Source organism: Lissotriton helveticus, chromosome 11 (genome assembly GCF_964261635.1).
Source record: "Lissotriton helveticus chromosome 11, aLisHel1.1, whole genome shotgun sequence".
In the NCBI taxonomy this organism is placed as follows: Eukaryota; Metazoa; Chordata; class Amphibia; order Caudata; family Salamandridae; genus Lissotriton; species Lissotriton helveticus.
Genome location: NC_136072.1, coordinates 889,797,623 through 889,816,005, shown reverse-complemented (window position 1 = coordinate 889,816,005; position 18,383 = coordinate 889,797,623). Strand labels below are relative to the sequence as shown.

At 46.9% G+C, this 18,383-nt stretch overlaps 1 protein-coding gene across 2 annotated transcripts in view; it reads right to left on the bottom strand.

The window, feature by feature from the left end:
- NOS1 (nitric oxide synthase 1) overlaps window positions 1–18,383 on the bottom strand; it is a 1,595,398-nt gene that overhangs the window by 294,336 nt on the left and 1,282,679 nt on the right. The gene's annotated exons all lie outside the window — the stretch shown is intronic.

Below are 18,383 nucleotides of genomic sequence, written 5' to 3'. Positions count from 1 at the left end.
TACCTAAGGAAGTAGATGCATGCTGAAGATGTTTAGTGGCTTGACAACTCCATCAGAGATGGTATGCTTCTGATGATTCACAGTGATCTGGAGAGCGGAGGCCTATCCCGTGGACCATGCTCTGTGGGGCCGAGGGTTGTATCCTCGGTTCACACTTTCCCCAGCGATTTTCCTTTGCAAGAGATGGGCTTGTTTTGTGGGTAATGCAACGGCAGACTGAGCCCTTATCAAGGTTTTTTTTAAAACCAATTTTTATTAGCACATTGAAAAGCAGACATGATACAATAGTAATCAGAATTAGTAGGTGGGAGGGCAGGCCCACATTCCGTTGGGGCAGAGGCGTGCTGTGCACTCTCCGTCCGCCTAGGTAGTTCGGTGTGTACTGTAAGTCAATGGAACCCAAACAATGAAGAAACAACACATCTTGCACCCCCCTGAAACCCCCCCAGGGCAATAATTGTAAGGATCACCGCCAAGTACAATAAAGTGTTGGAAAGCTATTTTGCAGTTGAGTAGGAGGAGGAAAGGGACGTGTCAGTAGCCGGGTAGGTGGGGGCGTGGATGGGTATAGGGGCCAGGTGTTCTCGGCAGCAGGGATTGGTAGAAGACCGGGGGAGGGTGTATGGAACCATCTCCTACAGGCCTACTGGGACTGGGAGCCTTCTCCAATCTTGGGCAGGAGATCGTGGAGGATTAGGGTCCCAGTGATCTACTATGGGACATTTTTGGAGACCCCGAAATTCCTCTCTGTGTAGAACAGTATTCTCCTCCTGTGCCCACTTGGACATCTAAGAGCGCCACTGTAGAATGGAGGGGTTGGGATAGGGAGGGGGCAGACTTCCACCACACCACTATGGCTCTTTTGACCAAGAGGAGTGCCGGGTCTATAAAGCGTGTTGTGGCCTTTTTAGCCTTGGAGCGAAGGTGGAGCCCCAATAGGCAATGTTGGCCTGTGGTCAGACACTCCCTACCTGTGACCCTCACTGCATCTGCAAGTGCTGCATCCCAGAATTTCCATTCGGGCCCACAGGAACAGTGCATATGTACAAAATCCACCAGCTCCTTTTTGCACATGGTGCATTCATCTGGGGCTGCGGGGTAAATGCTATGGAGCCAGTAGGGAGTTAGGTAGGCCCTCTGGAGGAGGCAACACTTTATATATTCAAACCGAGGATTGCGGGGGATTTTGCTACAGTATTCTAGTGCTTTTAGCCAGTCTGAATCATGGAACGGCTGTCCCAGGGAGTTTTCCCACCCATATCTTAAGCGCGTGTGCGCTGTTAGTGGATCTTGCGCAAAGGCTTACGAGGCATCTCCCATAGCCTATTAGGTGTAATGTGGGAAGGAGTGGATGTTCCAGGGGTTCAGGGCCTCGCACTCCCCAGTATCACTGGAGTGTTACCTGGAATGCTCCATAAGGCAAGAATTCGTCTTCCAGCAAGTCGTAGTGTTCTTAGAGTGCCTGGAACGACATCAGCTCCCCCGAGAAGAGGCCTTCCAATGTCATAATGCCCACAGCTTCCAGGCGCCTCCCAATTAGCCATTCCCCCAAAGGTAATCCCTGTAGCAAAAGTAACGTAGTATAATGGCGCAGGGTAATGCCCCCAAGAAACCATGTGTAGGGATACTTGAAGGGACACCGTAACCATTGCCTCTGGGTCATAAGTGGGCTGCCAGCAGCTCAAATCCCAATATGAACAGCAGGGGAGACAAAGGACACCCGTGTTGGGTGTCCCTTCTGTATAGAGTACGATTCTAAGGATATGACGGCCCATTCTGGTCCTGGTGGTGGGATCTGTATATAAGAGGTGGATCCACTTGAACATCTGCGGGCCAAACCCGAATTGCGGGAGGGCCCAGAACATGTATGCCCATTGCTGTGTATCAAAGGCCTGTTCCAGATCTAATGACAGGCATGCCTCAAGGGGATATGTTTGTGGGGCTCTCTCCATGATGGGATTAAGACATTGGCTATTCAGTGAGGTATTGCGTCAGATAATGAAACCGCTCTGGTCCTTGTGGACCAGGACAGGGAGGAGGGGGCGAATGCAGGTCGCCAAGATCTTCCTGAGGATCTTATAGTCTGATAAGAGGAAGGAGATCAGTCTATATGAAGAGGGGAGTGTAGGATCAAAGCCAGATTTTGGTAACAGGCCTACCTGCGCATCTCTTAGGTAGGTGGAGAAGGGCACCTGTTTCCCTCACTGCCTGCCAAATCTGTAGTAGTGGTGGCATCAAGGAGGCCGCATATGTTGTGTAGAATTCTTGGGGTAGGCCATCCGTCCCTGGCGAGTGACCACTAGGAATGGTTCTGATTGCCTCCTGGATCTCTTGACCTGTAATGGGGCCTTCGAGGGTGTCTCAGAGGTCTCTGGGTATTTGCGGCAGCGGGATGTCCCCCAGATCACGGAAATCTGCTGCCGGCGCCGCAATAGTGCACTGGCTGTAGAGGGAGGAGTAGTATGCACAGAATGCCACACTAATCCCTCCTGGAATAGATCACGGTTCTTGCTATGGTAGGGTGAGGTCTCCATCAGAGGTAATGCTCTCGCAGGCTGAGGATAACATCAGAGATTGTGCTTGGCAGGATGAGGCCTGAATCATGAGTTATGTTGTGTTGAGGCATTCACAAGCGGCTGTCAGCAGCAAGAGAAAGACCAACATTAGAATCATGCCCTGGGTGACCGAGGTCTGCATGAGGGGGTATTGCCACAGCAGGCTCTGGCCTGTATAAGATGCCATGCCCCGGCAGGCAGAGGCCTGTATCATGGGCAAGAGCTGGCAGGCAGAGGCCTGGATCAGAGGTCATGCATAACCTTGTAGGGCCAGGGCTGTATTAGGGGTCGAAGTCATGTCATGGCACAGTAGGTATATATCACGAGTCATGCCCTGGTAGCGTGAGACCTGATCAGGGACTTGCTCTGTCAGGGTGATGCTGGTAAGGGTCATCTCCTTTGTGGCGGAAACCTTAATTCTAGGTTATGGGTTTATGATAGAGGATTATTTGGTCCCCGTGAACCCATGTTCAAAATTCTGTGCGGACGACAATGCTCTCTAAGAAATTCATGTTCTACATGTCCACCCTTCACCCAAAACAATCACGACCATGTCAAAGTCCAACCGACCGGCAACCAGTTGCTTTTCACACCACCCAGACATTGTGTGCTACCTTAGACCTTGCTCCCTTACTGATGGAGTTCTATCCACCTGCTGATACCGACAGCCACAGAAAATCTGGTTCAACCCGCCCCTTGCATCAAGATCCAAGTGACAACAGCACAGATATTAACCACGGCACCCAACTATACACTCATGGATAGTAACCCTGTGCATGGAATCACATAAATAAAGTGCCACCAACATTCATTTCTTATATACGTTTTGCTATGTGTTGTATACTCTTAGCCAAATCAATAGCTTCCTTCAGGTCTGGAAAATGTTCTAGTAATTGTTCTTGAACACAGGGATTATTGGTGCATCTCATTAATTGGTCCCTAATAAGGGCATCACACAAAGGACCCAATTAATCAATCAATCAAGCTGGTGGCTTGCTGCTACTCAACCTTAAGGGTATCGTGGTGCTGCGGAGGGGGATACTGCTGGTTTGTCGAAAGAGCTGTGGTTCAGTCGAAGAGCCAGGTCTTGAGGTCCTTCCTGAATTGAGGCAGAGAATGTGATTGCCTGAGGAGGAGAGGCAGGGTGTTCCAGGTCTTTACTGTGAGGTAGAAGAATCTTCCTCCGGCTGTGGTCTTGAGGATACGTGGGATGGTAGCCAGGGCCAGATGGATGGAGCAGAGGTCTCTGGTGGGTTTGTGGAATGCGAGGTGGTGGTTGAGGTATGCAAGTCCCACATCATGTAGGGCTTTGTAGGCATATGTGAGGAACTTGAAGGTCATTCTTTTGTTGACTGGGAGCCAGTGGAGGTGTCCCAGGTGGCCGGTGATGTTGTTGTAGTGGGGTATGTTGAGGAAGAATCTAGCTGAGGCATTCTGAATGTTCTGCAGTTTGAGGAATTTCTGGGTGATGCCAGTGTAGAGTGCGTTGATGTGGTCAATTCTGCTGCTGATGAGTGCATGGGTGACTGTCTTTCAGGACTCGGTAGGGGTCCACTTGAAAGTCTTTTGGAGCAGGCGTAATGTGTGGAAGCAGGATGATGAGACAGCATTCATCTGGCAGTTCATTTGTGAGCAAGGATTGCAGGATGATGCTGTGGTTTCATGAGTGATCAGTGTGTGTGTGTGGGGGGGGGGTCCAAGTGCTGCAGGCGACCAGGAGTCGTCTCAGGCAGAGGGGGTGGAGTCCATGATGAGGACTTCAGTTTTCTCTGATTTGAGCTTGAGGCAGCTGTTCTTCATTCAGGTGGTGACAAATTAACACAAGCTGGCCATGCTTCTCAAACATGCTATGAAATCTGTGACTTTTTCATTTTTGCCCTGTACTCTGCAACATAATGTATGTCATTCAAGTTCTATATTAACTTTTTTTGACAAAAATGCTCCTCAAACTTGCAAAATGTCATTGTGTAAAAATCTTTGTGGCCCTCATCTTCCTCTACTTCTTCCACAGCAGGAATTACTAGGTTTTCATACACCCTCGTTCCACGGATCCCCAAATTGTGCAGCAATATATGCTGTTTTCTCAATGAGGAACATTTTCCCCCATTTGCTATTAAATAAGACTGAAATAATTTTTTCCACTCCTTCCAAGGCAAATATGGTTCTCCCACCTCATCCGAAAAAGGTGGTGGCTGTGTAATACTTGCTGTTGCCATAGTGTTTAAAAGAACAGATTAATATATGTATAGAAACTCCAGCACAAACAGTTAGTTAAGGCTATTCAAATATTATGACGAGCCACAAACTATAGCAGTATTGTATAATCAAAGCAGCACAATGTATTGCAGTAAAGAATAATCAATACGAAATTGTCCTACTATTATCTTTATTTTGTTCACCCAAAAGAAGCCCCACATGTAGCAGGCTGAATATGGTACATGCAATAGTATTATTGGCCAAGGTGGAGAAAATACTTCATACAGGTGTGAGATAACTCCGAAAGGAGTTATCTCCACAAGAAACAGATGGAACGTTGTTTGTGCTCCTGCCAGGAACTTTGTAATCCCCAATCTTCCTCCAAGTGTCTGCTAATGTACACAGTCTCAAAGACACCAATTCCTGACACCCAGGAATCTCTCCCGTCCCAGGTACTAAAGGGCATTCGTCGAAAACAAAAGGAGCAGTGGGGCACTCCCTGTACACTGCTCAGCTTCTGGCTGCCTTATGAGTATGGTGGTACGCCACAGGAGTTATGCTAAAGCGGCACTATTAGAAAAGCACTGAACGGAACAGTAGCTCTGGGCCCTGACCCTGAAAACTGCGGATTCCCTGAGGAGTAAAAGTATGCTACCTCACCTCTGGTATGTCAGAAGGAAGCAGTTGGCCTCAAGGTCTGACTGAGCTTTCCATACGCTACCTCACCTCTGGTATCTGAAGTGAGCTGCTGACCACAGGGACTGACTGATCTTCCCACTATGCCATCGTGAGAACATTCCTGAAGAACAGCAATGGCCTCACGTGTGCACCCCACTACACTACCGTCTACCTCAAAAGCAGATGCAGGAGCGCCCGATGATGGGTGGGTAAGGCAGTGTCAGGAGATCAGCAATCGCCTCAAGTGTGCCCAACGCAGTGCCACCGTTTCATCCAAAAGTAGATGCAGGAACACTTGAAGATCAGCAGGTAGGTCACAGTGTCTTGATATCAGAGGTGACTACAATCTTTTCACTCGCTGAATAAGATGCGGCAGAAACAGTAAACATTCTGTCGACAGGAGGCTCGTCATACAGACACAAGTCCCTTGATCGACGGTGATGCTTAACTGTGGCTATCAAAATATTTACAGGGGTGAGGTTGTTATGGCTGTTCCCTGCACAGCTTCAAGAGAGACCATCAGCATTGGTGTGGTCTGCTACAGGGTAGTGTTCCACCATAAAGTCCATTTTCTGTAGGGAGATGGACCACCTCTACAGTTTGGGATTCTCACCCCTCATCTACATTAGCCATCTGAGGGGTCAGTGGTCTGTCTGAACCCATAAGTGAGCACCAAACAAGTTTGGTTTTAACTTATTCAGTGCCCATACCACTGCAATAGCTTCCCTTTCTATTGCACCCCACCTCTGTACCCTTGGAAGTAACCTTACTGATGGAGGCTACCGGTTGATCTCGGCCCGCTTTGTTTAGTTGCGAGAGCACAGCACCTAAGCCATTCTCTGAGGTACGGGTCTGCATGATGAATTCCCTGGAGAAATGAGGGCCCTTGAGCACAGTTGCTGTGCAAAAGGCCTTCCCTTAGGAGTCAAAAGCATTCTGATATGCTGCTATGCATATCACCTTTCTGAGCTGTTTCTTGGAGGTTAGTTCTGTCAAGGGGCAGCAAAGGTGCCATAACCCCTGACAAATCTCTTATAGTACCTTGTGAGGCCCAAATCCTGCGAAGTTCACAAGCCAGAATGGTCTTAATTTCATCCTGGAGGAGCTGCACCGTGCCTCCTCCCACTTGGTCACCCACGTAGACCACTGAACCCTGGTCTATCTTGCAGTTACTGGCCTTGATAGTCAGGTCTGATCTCTGCAGCGCCCAAAGCACTGAGGTGGCACACATAGTCCTCCCAGCTAGAACTGAAGACCGGGATGTCATCTAGGTAGGCAGCATTGCAGTTCTCCCATCGAGCCATGACCTGGTTGACCAGCCTCTGGAAGGTGGCTGGGGCACTTTAAACCGAAGGGCATCACCCGGAACTGGAGTGGCCTTCTGGGGTAGAGAATGCAGACTTCTCTTTGGCCACCTCAGTTATGGCAATCTGTCAGTACCCCGACATTAAGTCAAATGTGCTGAGGAACTTAGCAGCCCCTAACCGATCAAAGAGCTCATCAGCCCGGGTGATGGGGTGTGCATCAGTTTAAGTGACTGCATTGAGCCCCTGGTAATCCTAAATTCAGGGGTGGTACCTGGAAGGGCAGGCTTGGGGGTCAGTACCACTAGGCTAGACCAAGGACTGTTTGAGGGCTCATTGACCCCTAGCACCAGCATTTTGGAGACTTCATCCTTTATGCTGGCTCTCACCTTATCAATAGCCTGTAGATTTTACTCTTCACAAGCATAGCATCCCCAGTATCAATATTATGGGTAAATTGTGTTGTGAGTCCAGTGCTAAGGGACAAAAGAGAGGCAAAATGCCCCAACAATTGGCACCATCCCTTTGTTGCTCTAAGATCAGAGTATGGTAGAGCCTGATACCCTCCACTGCCCCATCCTGCTCCTTGTAAGAAAGGAGGTTGGGGAGAGGTTCACTCTCCTCCTCCACTGCATCACCCATGAATAGGAGCATGATTACCTTGGACCTCTCAAAGAGGGATTTGAGACGATTGATATGCAAAACCCTTAAAGGGGTCCTGGGGGTTTGAAGTCCACCAAGTAGGTGACCTCATTCTTGTGTTCTTTCACACCATAAGGCCCAGACCAATGGTCTGGTGTGGGCTCCACAGGCGCCATCGCCCACTCTTTTTGGCCAGGCTGAAACACGACCAGAGTGGTCTTCTGGTCATACCACTGCCTCATGACCTCCAGCCTAGATTCTAGATTCTCCTTGGCCTTCTTCCAGAAGCGCTGCATTTGGGTACAGAGTGCCAGGATGTGGCTGATCCCATCCTGGGGTCTTTCCTGGGAGGTTGCTCCCAACCACCCTTCACTAGACTGAGAGGCTGTGGCACATGGTGCCCATACAGAAGTTCAGAGGGGCTGAATCCAACTCACTTTTGTAATACCTCCCTTTACGCGAACAACAGGCATGGCAAGAGAATGTCCCACTTCCACCTCAAGGGCTCAGATATCAGCCAATCATCCAATATCATGATCATGCCTTTTAGGGACTTGTTGAACCACTCCACAATCCCATTAGCTTGTGGACTCTAGGTTGTGAAAATCCTATAGGTTAACCCCACACCCCTTCCACATGGAAGTCATGTATGCAGACATGAAGCTGGTAACCTGGTCAGATCTGGGGGTAATGTTGGATAACAATTTTCAGCTGGACTCACAAGTAAACAAAATAGTTTGTACCTGCTTCTCCCTGATTAGAGCCCTATGGAAGATTCTTCTGCTATTGCCAATCTCCGCAAGGACGCAAGTGGTGAGGAGCGTTATTCTGAGCAGGTTGGACTATTGTAACTCCCTGTGTCTTGGAGCACCAAACTCATTGATACTGAAACTGCAAAGAATTCAAACATTAGCAGCAAAGTTAGCTCTAAACAGGCAGCGTAGGTCCCCTACATTTATGGCTCTAAGGGATCTCCACTGGTTGCTGTTACGTCAGAGAATACAATTCAAATACCTCTGTATCGTTTTTAGAGCAGCACATGGTTTGGGACCTAAACCGCTGCAGAGAAAATTCACTTGGTATATTACCTCGAGAAATCTCCACTCATCAACGGTGAATTTGGTGAATACTACAAGATTTTAAAAAAACAGGACTGAAGGCAGAGCCTTCAGCTCTGCAGCCTCACAGCTGTGGAATCAACTTCTAACTGATATCAGACAAACTGAGAATCTGTTGCATTTCAGGAAAAAGCTGAAAACTTGGCTGTTCCTGAGGGAGGAGTAAATCAAAGATTTTACTGATATTGACCCGCTCTGACATCCCTCCTTGTCTCCCTCTCCCCTTTTCTTTTATCTGTCTTTTTCCTGGGGTTGGCCATTTTTACGTACAATGACAACATGGTAACTCCCAGCGCCAGGATACCCTGTGGGTGATAGTGGGCTACACAAGTCCAGCTTACATTACAGATATCACCTCTTTGAGGAATCTCACTCAGTTAAAAATCCCCATCAGTGCCCTGGCCACTGTGGGCACAGTCATGATCATCATAAGACTAGCCTCTGAGTACCGGGTGGCATGGTCCACCAAGAGAAAGATTAACCTGTTGCCAAGGGGTGTCTCGGGTCCAGAGGCCCACCCTTGTCGATGCCCACACTTTCGAAGGGAGTGCAAATGACAGCAAGTAGCTGCAGGAGAGCCTTGTGCTGCCCTCCTGACTTAACATGTGCCTGGCAGGTAGGGCATAACCTTCAGAACACATCTGAGGCCATCTTCACCTGGTGCCAATAGAAGTGGGTGACAAGACTTTCAAAAGTCTTGTTCTACCCTGGATGACATGCAAAAAGAATATGAGCCAGCTCCACTTGGAAGGTCCTGTAGCATTGGGCGACCACCAACATATGGGTTGCACAAGGCTCAGGAACCTTAGGCTCGCTATACAAGAGACCATTCTCTCAATAGATCAGGTGATCAGCAGAGGAATCACCAGTTGCTTGGGCCTCTGCCTGCCGTTGGAGGCCCTCTGGAGTAGGGCAATCCTTCTGCGCTCTGCAGAACTACTCTCTGGTGGGACCCCCTTGTTTCTGCCAATTCGTTAGTTCAGGTAGGTTTCCCACGCGTCAATTTTAGCAGAGTGGCAGTGCTTTCAGCTGCCCAGCAGTCCTTCTTCCTGGCAGAGTCCACAGGTTCAGAAGTGTACTAAAGAGTTGGGTCTAGTGGTTTAATGTTTATACCTCGTGCCCACTTTGAAGTAGAAGAAGCTTCTAGAGGTTAACACCTGCCTGAGATGTCAGGCACCCCCTTCCTCCCTGCCCTGGCCCCCACATGTATGGGTAGTTCTAAGAACAAGGGTACCCCATAAATTGAACCTGGGGTTAGCAAATATATATAGACAAACAATGGTTCGACAATTGTCCAAAAGGATCCCAACAAGAAAGTGAAAGCGTTTAGAAAATTCACGCTAAGGAGCTAAATGCATAGGGAAGTTATACAATATTCATTTATTTATAATTTTAGTTTCTCATAGAAAAAGGTTTCAGGTGCTCACATAAGTAACAGTGTGCAAAACGTGACATAAGTGACATAAAGTGAAACAAAACATCACATAACAACAAGATAGATCCACATAAATATATACATTAAAAGGAGAATTTTCTTGTATAGGTCGACGACATTTCGATCTATATGAATCTAGATCATCATCAGGACAGAAAGGAGCTTCCTGAAATCTAAATTTTATTCTTGACCTGTAATCATGTTACGCAAGGAACTTCGAATTTTTCATTAACTGTTGGAATTTTGGCATAAATCAAGTGACGACTGCCCTATTTTCCACTGTATTCATAAGGGTGCAGAATCCTACTTCCTCAGGAAGTAGGATTCTTCAGCGTCGCGTACCGCGGACGCTAGACGCCTCGGAACTGAGACCCCCAAGTGCTGCCCCTGACGAGGGAAATTAGTGCCCGGAGGATTATGGCTCCGCCACAACCCTAAACGGTCACTTAAAAAGACAAGTCGCAACTGTGAAATTGAGCTTTTAATGTATATATTTATGTGGATCTATCTTGTTGTTATGTGATGTTTTGTTTCACTTTATGTCACTTATGTCACATTTTGCACACTGTTACTTATGTGAGCACCTGAAACCTTTTTCTATGAGAAACTAAAATTATAAATAAATGAATATTGTATAACTTCCCTATGCATTTAGCTCCTTAGGGTGAATTTTCTAAACGCTTTCACTTTCTTGTTGGGATCCTTTTGGACAATTGTCGAACCATTGTTTGTCTATACATACCCACATGTATGGGGTCACAAAAGACCAGTGTCAACCCCTTTATGACAGTGTTCAGGCAGGGCCTTTGTGATGTGCAAGTCTGGTAGGTGACACCTTCTCCCCCTTGTTAACTCCGAGTGGCTCATCCTGTCAACAGTTAGCTTTCCTTTATCTCATTGTCTGGGAGCAATACAGAAATAAAAATTCCCAGCTACACCTAGTCATGTGACCTAGGAACAGTCTGCAGACACCAAATGGGTAGTACAAGAAAATGCCAACTTTCTAAAAGTGCCATTTTCAGAATTGTGGCTAACATCCAACTTTATTATTAATTACAATTCTTTAGGCACCAAAATCGATATAGCCACCAGCTCGCAGTTGGAAGTTATCACTTAATAAAAGTAATAAGGTAACCCATTGTTATCTTATGGGGTAGGTGGGCCTCATAGTATTGGAAAACTAACGTAAGAATTTTTTCTACCAGGACATGCAAAACTTAAAAATACATGTCCAACGTTTTAAATACACTCCAACCTGCCCTCTTGGCCGCATAGGGCCCACCCTAGGGGTGAATTGTACGTACTAAAAAGGGAAGTTTGGGCCTGGCAAGAGGCTTACCTTGTCAGGTCGATACAGCAGTTTAAAACTGCACACGCAGACTGCAATGGCAGGCTTGAAACATTTTCAAAGGGCCACCTAAGTGGGTGGCTCAATCAGTGCTGCAGGCCCACTAGCAGCATTTAACTTAGAGGCCCTGGGTAGACATAGTACCACCTTACTAGGGACTTACAGCTGAATTAAATTGGGTGTAAGAAAATTTTACCATGTTTAGAGGCGAGAGTACAAACAGTTCAGCACTAGTTAGCAGAGGTAAAGTGCGCAGAGTCCTCAAGCCAGCATAACATAAGTCAGAAAACAGGAGGGTTCAGACCTGTCAATTATTTTGCTTTTTTACTATGTGAGAGGGGGCGGGCCTTGAAGGGGGCAGGGCTTAGTGTCAAGCACAGATCAAGGCACTTTTAAATTCACTGCCTCAAAGATACCACCTCCCTACCCTCACCCAATTTTACCAGTAGCAGCTCCTATCAGACTCGGGTGTTGGGGAGGGCGGGGGAAATGAAAATGATAAAATAATAAAATTAAATCACTTACCTGGCTACAGCCTGTGTTGCCGACGACTCTCCTCCAATCTGGTCCATCTTCTGGTTGTCTTCCTGTATGGAGTCCGACAGCAGGAAGCACCCGGACTCCCAAGCTCCCTTGACCAATCACAACGCTGCAATGCAGCAGCGTGATTGGTCTGAGCGCCACAGTTTGGTTCTCAGACCAAGCTTGGGAGCCTGGGAATGTTCTCCGTCCAGGCTGTAATGCAGCCTGGATAGAGAACATGGCAAGTGCGCAGGGCTTTAAGTGGGTCGGGTCTCACCGGTGCTGAGCACCGGCAGTTTTTTTAAGAGGGCTTCGAAACGGGTCTCTATCGGGCTCTGTTTTGTGCCCTGACACTTTTTTCCAGACTGCTGTCACTGCAGTCCAGAAAAAAACGGACCGCGTGTGCCAGGACAAAAAGCAGAGCCCGATAGAGACTTGTTTTGAGACAGCAGGCACATCATGTGAGCATGCTCACACTGCTCACTTCTCACCAGGTGAGCTCTCTAGGGGAAGGGAAATCCTATAAAGAGTAATTTTCTCTCTGGATTTCCCTTCTCTTTGTGAAACTTAGGTGCAGCAACATTGTCGTGGTCTCACCAGAGCTTTAAGTGGAAGCTTTTTCAATATTATATACTGCTTATTTATATTATGCAATTAACAACCATTGACAAAGCCAACAGTCCTGACTTGTTGTAGGCATGATGCTACTTGCTGTATCATATATCTGGATGCAATGACAGAAACAGCAAAATACAAGGGCGCGGCACAGTATGCTAAGCACAGATTGTTAGCTTACATGCCATGTTTACCTAGGGACCCTACTACTCCTAAAGTTTTGAGGGAGAGCATGGAGATCCTGGCACCCTATATTCTAGGCACCTCCTTGAACTCTCTTTTGAATCGGGTGTGGTGCCAGAAAGGTGGAAAGAAGTGGTTGTTCTTCCCATTAAGAAAAAGCTGGGTGTGAGTGCGAGTCAGTTGGAGAATCTTTGACTGGTCTCACTCCTGCCATATTTTGCTAACATAGCAGAAAAAGTGGTCAATACTCAACTGACGGCCCACATTAACCATCACAGTTCATTGCACCCTACACAATCAGGTTTTTGAGCAACTTACTCTGTTGAGTCAGCACTGCTCTGTCAACAGAAACTATCCGCAGACATGTAGATGAAGGCCAGACGGTGGCTCTGGTCCTTCTGGACCTCAGCGCCGCATTCGACACCGTAGCCCACCTATTACTCCTACAGCGCATCAGGAAAGGCGGGCTGGATAAACTGTCCCTGAATTGGCTGGGATCCTTTTTACAGGATCGAAGCTTTCAGGTGTCTTAATGACCTTATTATTCTAAGAGCATTGCGCTGGCTCAAGGAGTCCCCCAGGGCTCTATACTAAGCCCTTCTCTTAAATCTATATATTGCCCCACTGGCGGAGATTGCTGTAAAATAGGGTATCAGTGTCATGTCATATGCGTACAACACGCAATTGGTGGTTTCACTGTCACAATCTCATGAAGAGGCAGCCACCAATTTTTCCACTTGTTTACAGGAGCTGGCACCCTGGATGTCAAGTAACTGTTTAAAGCTGAATGGCAGCAAAACAGAGGTTATAATCGTGGGTAAAGCTCCCTTGATATGGTCTTCGTCTTCGTAGCCGCAGACCCTGGGCCCTCCTCCCTCCCTCAGTAATCAGGTTAAGAACTTGGGGATGTGGCTGGACTCCAAGCTCTCTTTTGAGAATCACACTAGAATTGTGGCCGGGAAGTGCTTTGGAATAATGAAAGTGTTGTGTTTCAACGGGGTATACCCTGAAAACAACCTGACCTGGATCATGGAGTAAGTACGTTAGAGAGGGGTCAGTGTTTGTTCAGTTCAGACAAAAGACATTACGAAAGTTTCAAAAACAGTTTCGAAATTCAAGAATTCAAAAGTTCACCACAATTTTATTAGTCAGAAAATTCTTATTTAGTAAGCATACAGGTTTTTAGATTCAAAATATATATTTTTTTTTTAACTCCAAATGAATAAATCAAAATACCTGATTTCAAAAAATCAAAAATGCATAAACAACTCTTGTGGTTCAAAGTCATCTGTATCACATTAATATTTTGGAATACTATATCGTGCTCTTAGTGAGAAGGAAAAGGAAGGGTATTTGGGTAAGATGGGGTGATGAGATGGGGAGAGGAGTTAGCCTAACGGCTAAGGCCCTCGACCTCGGACCTGGGGATCTGGGTTCGAGTCTCTGTAACGATGCCAAAAACCTCCTGTGATTCTGGGCAAATCACTTAATCTGACCGTGCCTAAAAAATGAAAGTGTGTGTCCTCATGTAAAACGTAACTTGTGCTATGTAAAGCGCTCTGATACCTGATTCGGTTCGGGTATAGTTCGCGCTATATACAACTCTACAAAAAAAAAAAAAAATGAGATAGGTGAGGGACTGGGTAAAGGTGGTGTGACAATAACACAATCACATTACAATATAAGAAGACCTTTACAGTCTAATATAATCCGTAGTTCCCTAAATCTTTTCATACATAGGATAGGTTAATCAATTTTATTCAATCCTATGCTGCGAGAAAGTGATGTAGTCTATGTTTCGACCCCGCTGGATATAAGGGTTAGTCACGCCTCATTCTGGGGTCTTCATCAGGACATTGTAGTGTAGGAGCACTTCAAGAGCGGCCTCCTAGTGGCCGTCTGTATGGGACCTTCAAGCGTTCCTGGTTGATTATGGCGGTGTCTTGTCGTAACAGGGTATCAATCTCCTTGTTAGCGCGGAACAATTCCAACACTCAATTCACAAAACGGTGTGCTGAATCTGCCGTTTCAGGTTGCTAGGTAAGTAAAACCCCCGGGAATGAGTCTGATGCCCGCCTCGGTTGCTGCTTTAGTTGGAATAATGAAAGGGCTTTGGAAGCCCTTAGATGTGCTTCCTGTGGTAGCCAGGAAAACCCTGGTCCATGCGCTGGTAACTTCCCGTCTGGACTACAGAAATGCTTTATATCTAGGAGCTAGTGGCAAGTGTCTGCAAAGACTTCAATGCATTCAGAACGCGGCAGCCCGCCTTATTCTGAAGCTGCCCAGGAGAGCTTCCTCCAGGAATGCCCTCGCTGCCCTACACTGGCTCCCAGTGAAGGAGAGAATACTTTTTAAAGGCTTGTGTTTCAGTCACCGCATTCTGCAGGGAAACAGGCCTAGCTATCAACATAGTCTACTGTCCCCCTACACTCCAACTCAGTACTTGAGGTCTTCGGGGACTAGACAGGTCAAAATTCCGATACTCAAAAGAGAGAGAATGGGTAGTCGGGGAAGGAACCATCGGAGAGACTCTTTCAGAAAAAACTAAAAACATGCCTCTTTTGCATATAGGTTTATCTCTAAGCTGTATCACGTTACTGCACCAGACGAGTTGCGGGCTGCAGCACAGGGACACACTAGTGAGTGTAGCCATGCGCTTTATAAGCTTACTTATTGATATCATTTTTTAAGCCAAGCCCTTAATTATATTGGACATGCCCATTTGAGGGACCCCCCAGTTTTTTCATCCCACTTAAAGCCCTGCTAGTGTGCATGACTCTTTTGGGCGGCCTGAGTGATAGGTTTCATTTTCCGATGCCCCGCCCACTTACATATACATTTATGAGTTAGCATAATGTGTCTAACTAATGATGTATTCATTTATGCATTTACGTTTATACTCTCCATTTCATTATTCATTTATGCGTGTGATGTTATTCAGTTTTCTTAGCTTAGCCTGTGTGCCACCATTTTAGGTTGCTTCTTTCTGCGTGCGAGTCACACTCGGTCACTCCCCCTCCCATAGGAATAAGAAAAACACTGAGCGCAGCAGTTATCGTTTCTTAGCTAACTGTGATCGAAACTAATAACAGAAACTCTAATCAGTAATGTTCTCATGCGCTGGAGATGCTGAGGCCCGGCTCCGTGGCCTTGGGCAGAGATAACCAAATGTTGCTATTGCAGGTGCAGATGCCTCTTGTATGAGGCCATTGTTCGCCCTCTCCGGGGTCCAGTACTTTTCCAGTATGGGCGTGTTTTACGTTGCTGTACCATGGTATAATGTATTGCTGTGATGAGATGAGTCAGTCCTCTCGGCGCACTCTTAGGGGTGAGGTCGGACAGGGCCCTCTCATATGGGAGTTTGTGGTCTAATAAAATACTTTGTTTATTCTTCTCCACTGTCCGGCTGACTTCTTACTTGGTGATTATAGGTGAGTGCGGTAAGTCACTCGGGTGGATTTGAGCCACGCTTATCAGATAGAGCCAGTCAAAATGACATGCACACTTAGAGTGCCACCAGTCCTCACCCTGCAGTGCTCTGGCGTCACGGGACCCAGCCCCGCTCCCAGGAAACAAGCAGCCGCTGCAGTAGGAAAAAGAAAATGATAATAAAGTTACAGGATAATTTTTTTTCCTATTTTAACTGCTATGAGAGCAGTGGGGCAATGCTTCTCCACCTTAGTGGTGGAGCCGACACTGCATTTTAAGCCCTACAACACCAATAACAAGGCTGTTGCGGCTGATGCACATTGTAAAAGATTTTGACTGTGCAGAACCTCAAAATAATTTGTTGGAAACCTGCTCTCTGCAGATGTTTCCAGCTAATTGTATGCACACTGTGTGATATTGGCTCCGCACTGTGAGATTGTGTGAAGGGAGTCCATATCGGGTGACACGCAGTGGCGCTGTGTGAGATAGAAGGTCTGAAGGTTGAAGGCAAATAAGAGAGAACCACACCAAGGATGCCAGGTGTAACAAAAACCTAGAGAAGTAACTCCTATGTGGCACAGTTGTTGCTAAACTGTTCACGCAGGTAAAGCTCTGCATTGTGGAGTGGGCTTCAAAAAGTGGTTTCTCAGCAGGTGGTGAATAGCCTCCCCACATGTATAGCCTGACTCAGAGTGCAGCTTTAGGTTTAAGGTAAGCCTAAGGTTGCCACTTTTCTCAGAAACAAAATGGCATTTGATTTTGTGTAAAATGTTCAGTATTCTTTTGTAGCATGGCCATTATTCCTCTGTTTACTTTAATAAAAATGCTTTGCTTAGACAGCATGCAAATATTTCAAGTGACTTCATCATAGGTTTACTGTTTTAGGTTTACATTTCAAATAGTAAAAATACCAGATTTGGCTGATTTTCTCAATTTAATTTACTGGAATTGCCATAAAATGACAGGCCAGGCTTGTAAAATACCAGACAGGTGGCATGCCGAGAGGCAGCAACCACTGGGTAAGATGCAGTGAACAAGCACAGTGCCGTTCCAACTTTTACCATTCTTCCCCCATCTTCTTTGAATGGGCACCAGTGTGAGCCCTTACTAGGCTGTTGCTATAGACCAGCAGTTCTTTAACGTTTGACTTCTGTGGACCCCCAATGAATCATTACTGGAATCTAGGGACACCTCCCCCCCCCCCCACACTGAGTCATTACTGGAAGCTGTGGACCCTCAGCCTAAGTAATTTATATGATTTCAACTTCAAAACAATACACATACAAAAAAGTATGCATCAAACAAATGCTCAAATATCGAAATATTTTGTCTAATTCTCAATCAAATACAGAAAAAGTTTTCACAATTTCAATTTTGATTCTTTATTACTTTGCTAATTTCAATGTATTTATTTTAATATCAATTAATTTGGTAACATAGTTGTGGACTCCCTGAATAGGACTTGTTGACCCTTAGAGGTGCTTGGTCTAGATGTAAAGAACCACTGCCATAGACTGACCCAAATGGTGTAGGAGGGTGCAATACGTCCTAATGGAAGAAAAAAATGGCCTGTTAAAACCTCTAGTGGAATAGTAAAAAGACTTAACTGGGGTGCAGTGGGCCCCTTAACCCCGTGCCACTGACCTCTACAGCACTATTAACAGCTACAACTCTTTCAGGCCCAGTGACCCTCGAGCTGCCCCTAAGAATGGCGTGGCACATGTTTGAGCTAAAGCAACTGAACAGACAACTGCATTGGATAGCTGTTCAGTGGAGGAGTGGGCTGGCATCAGACGGACCCTGGAGCGTGGGCTGGTACTACACACCAATGAGGCGTGCAGAGCTCCCGGATAATCCGCGAGATGAAAGGGGCAGGCCTCGGCTCCGCAGCTACCGCTCTAATGGCGGATTACCACAGCGAGATGGAGCCCCTAATACTGTCGAGCGAGGGATACACACGCCGGAAGGAGCTTAACTCAGGGGGGCAGAGGGAACCGAGCCATCTGGGCCAGGGAATCCCCGCCGGTCGCAGATAGTAGGAAGGAAAGCCCACCGCGCGCTCTGTGCGTCCACGTGGGCCTGAGCCTGCGTGAAGCATGCTCCTTCAGAGGTTGTGCGTCGCAGCACATTGAGCTCGTGCGTGCCACCACGGATGCGTTGTGTACCGCCAGACCGAGTTTGCCATGCGAGAGCACGCACATGGCCTTGTAAAAATATCTTCTTTCAAGAGCGGATGTTGGGGGGTGAGGGGGGGGGGGGGTCCTGTCGTCGCACAATGCAATAATGCCATGATGTTTCGGCTGTTTTCCTAATTCCTCTCAACTTGATTAGTGCACAAGTTAAGGTGGTATCTTGTGT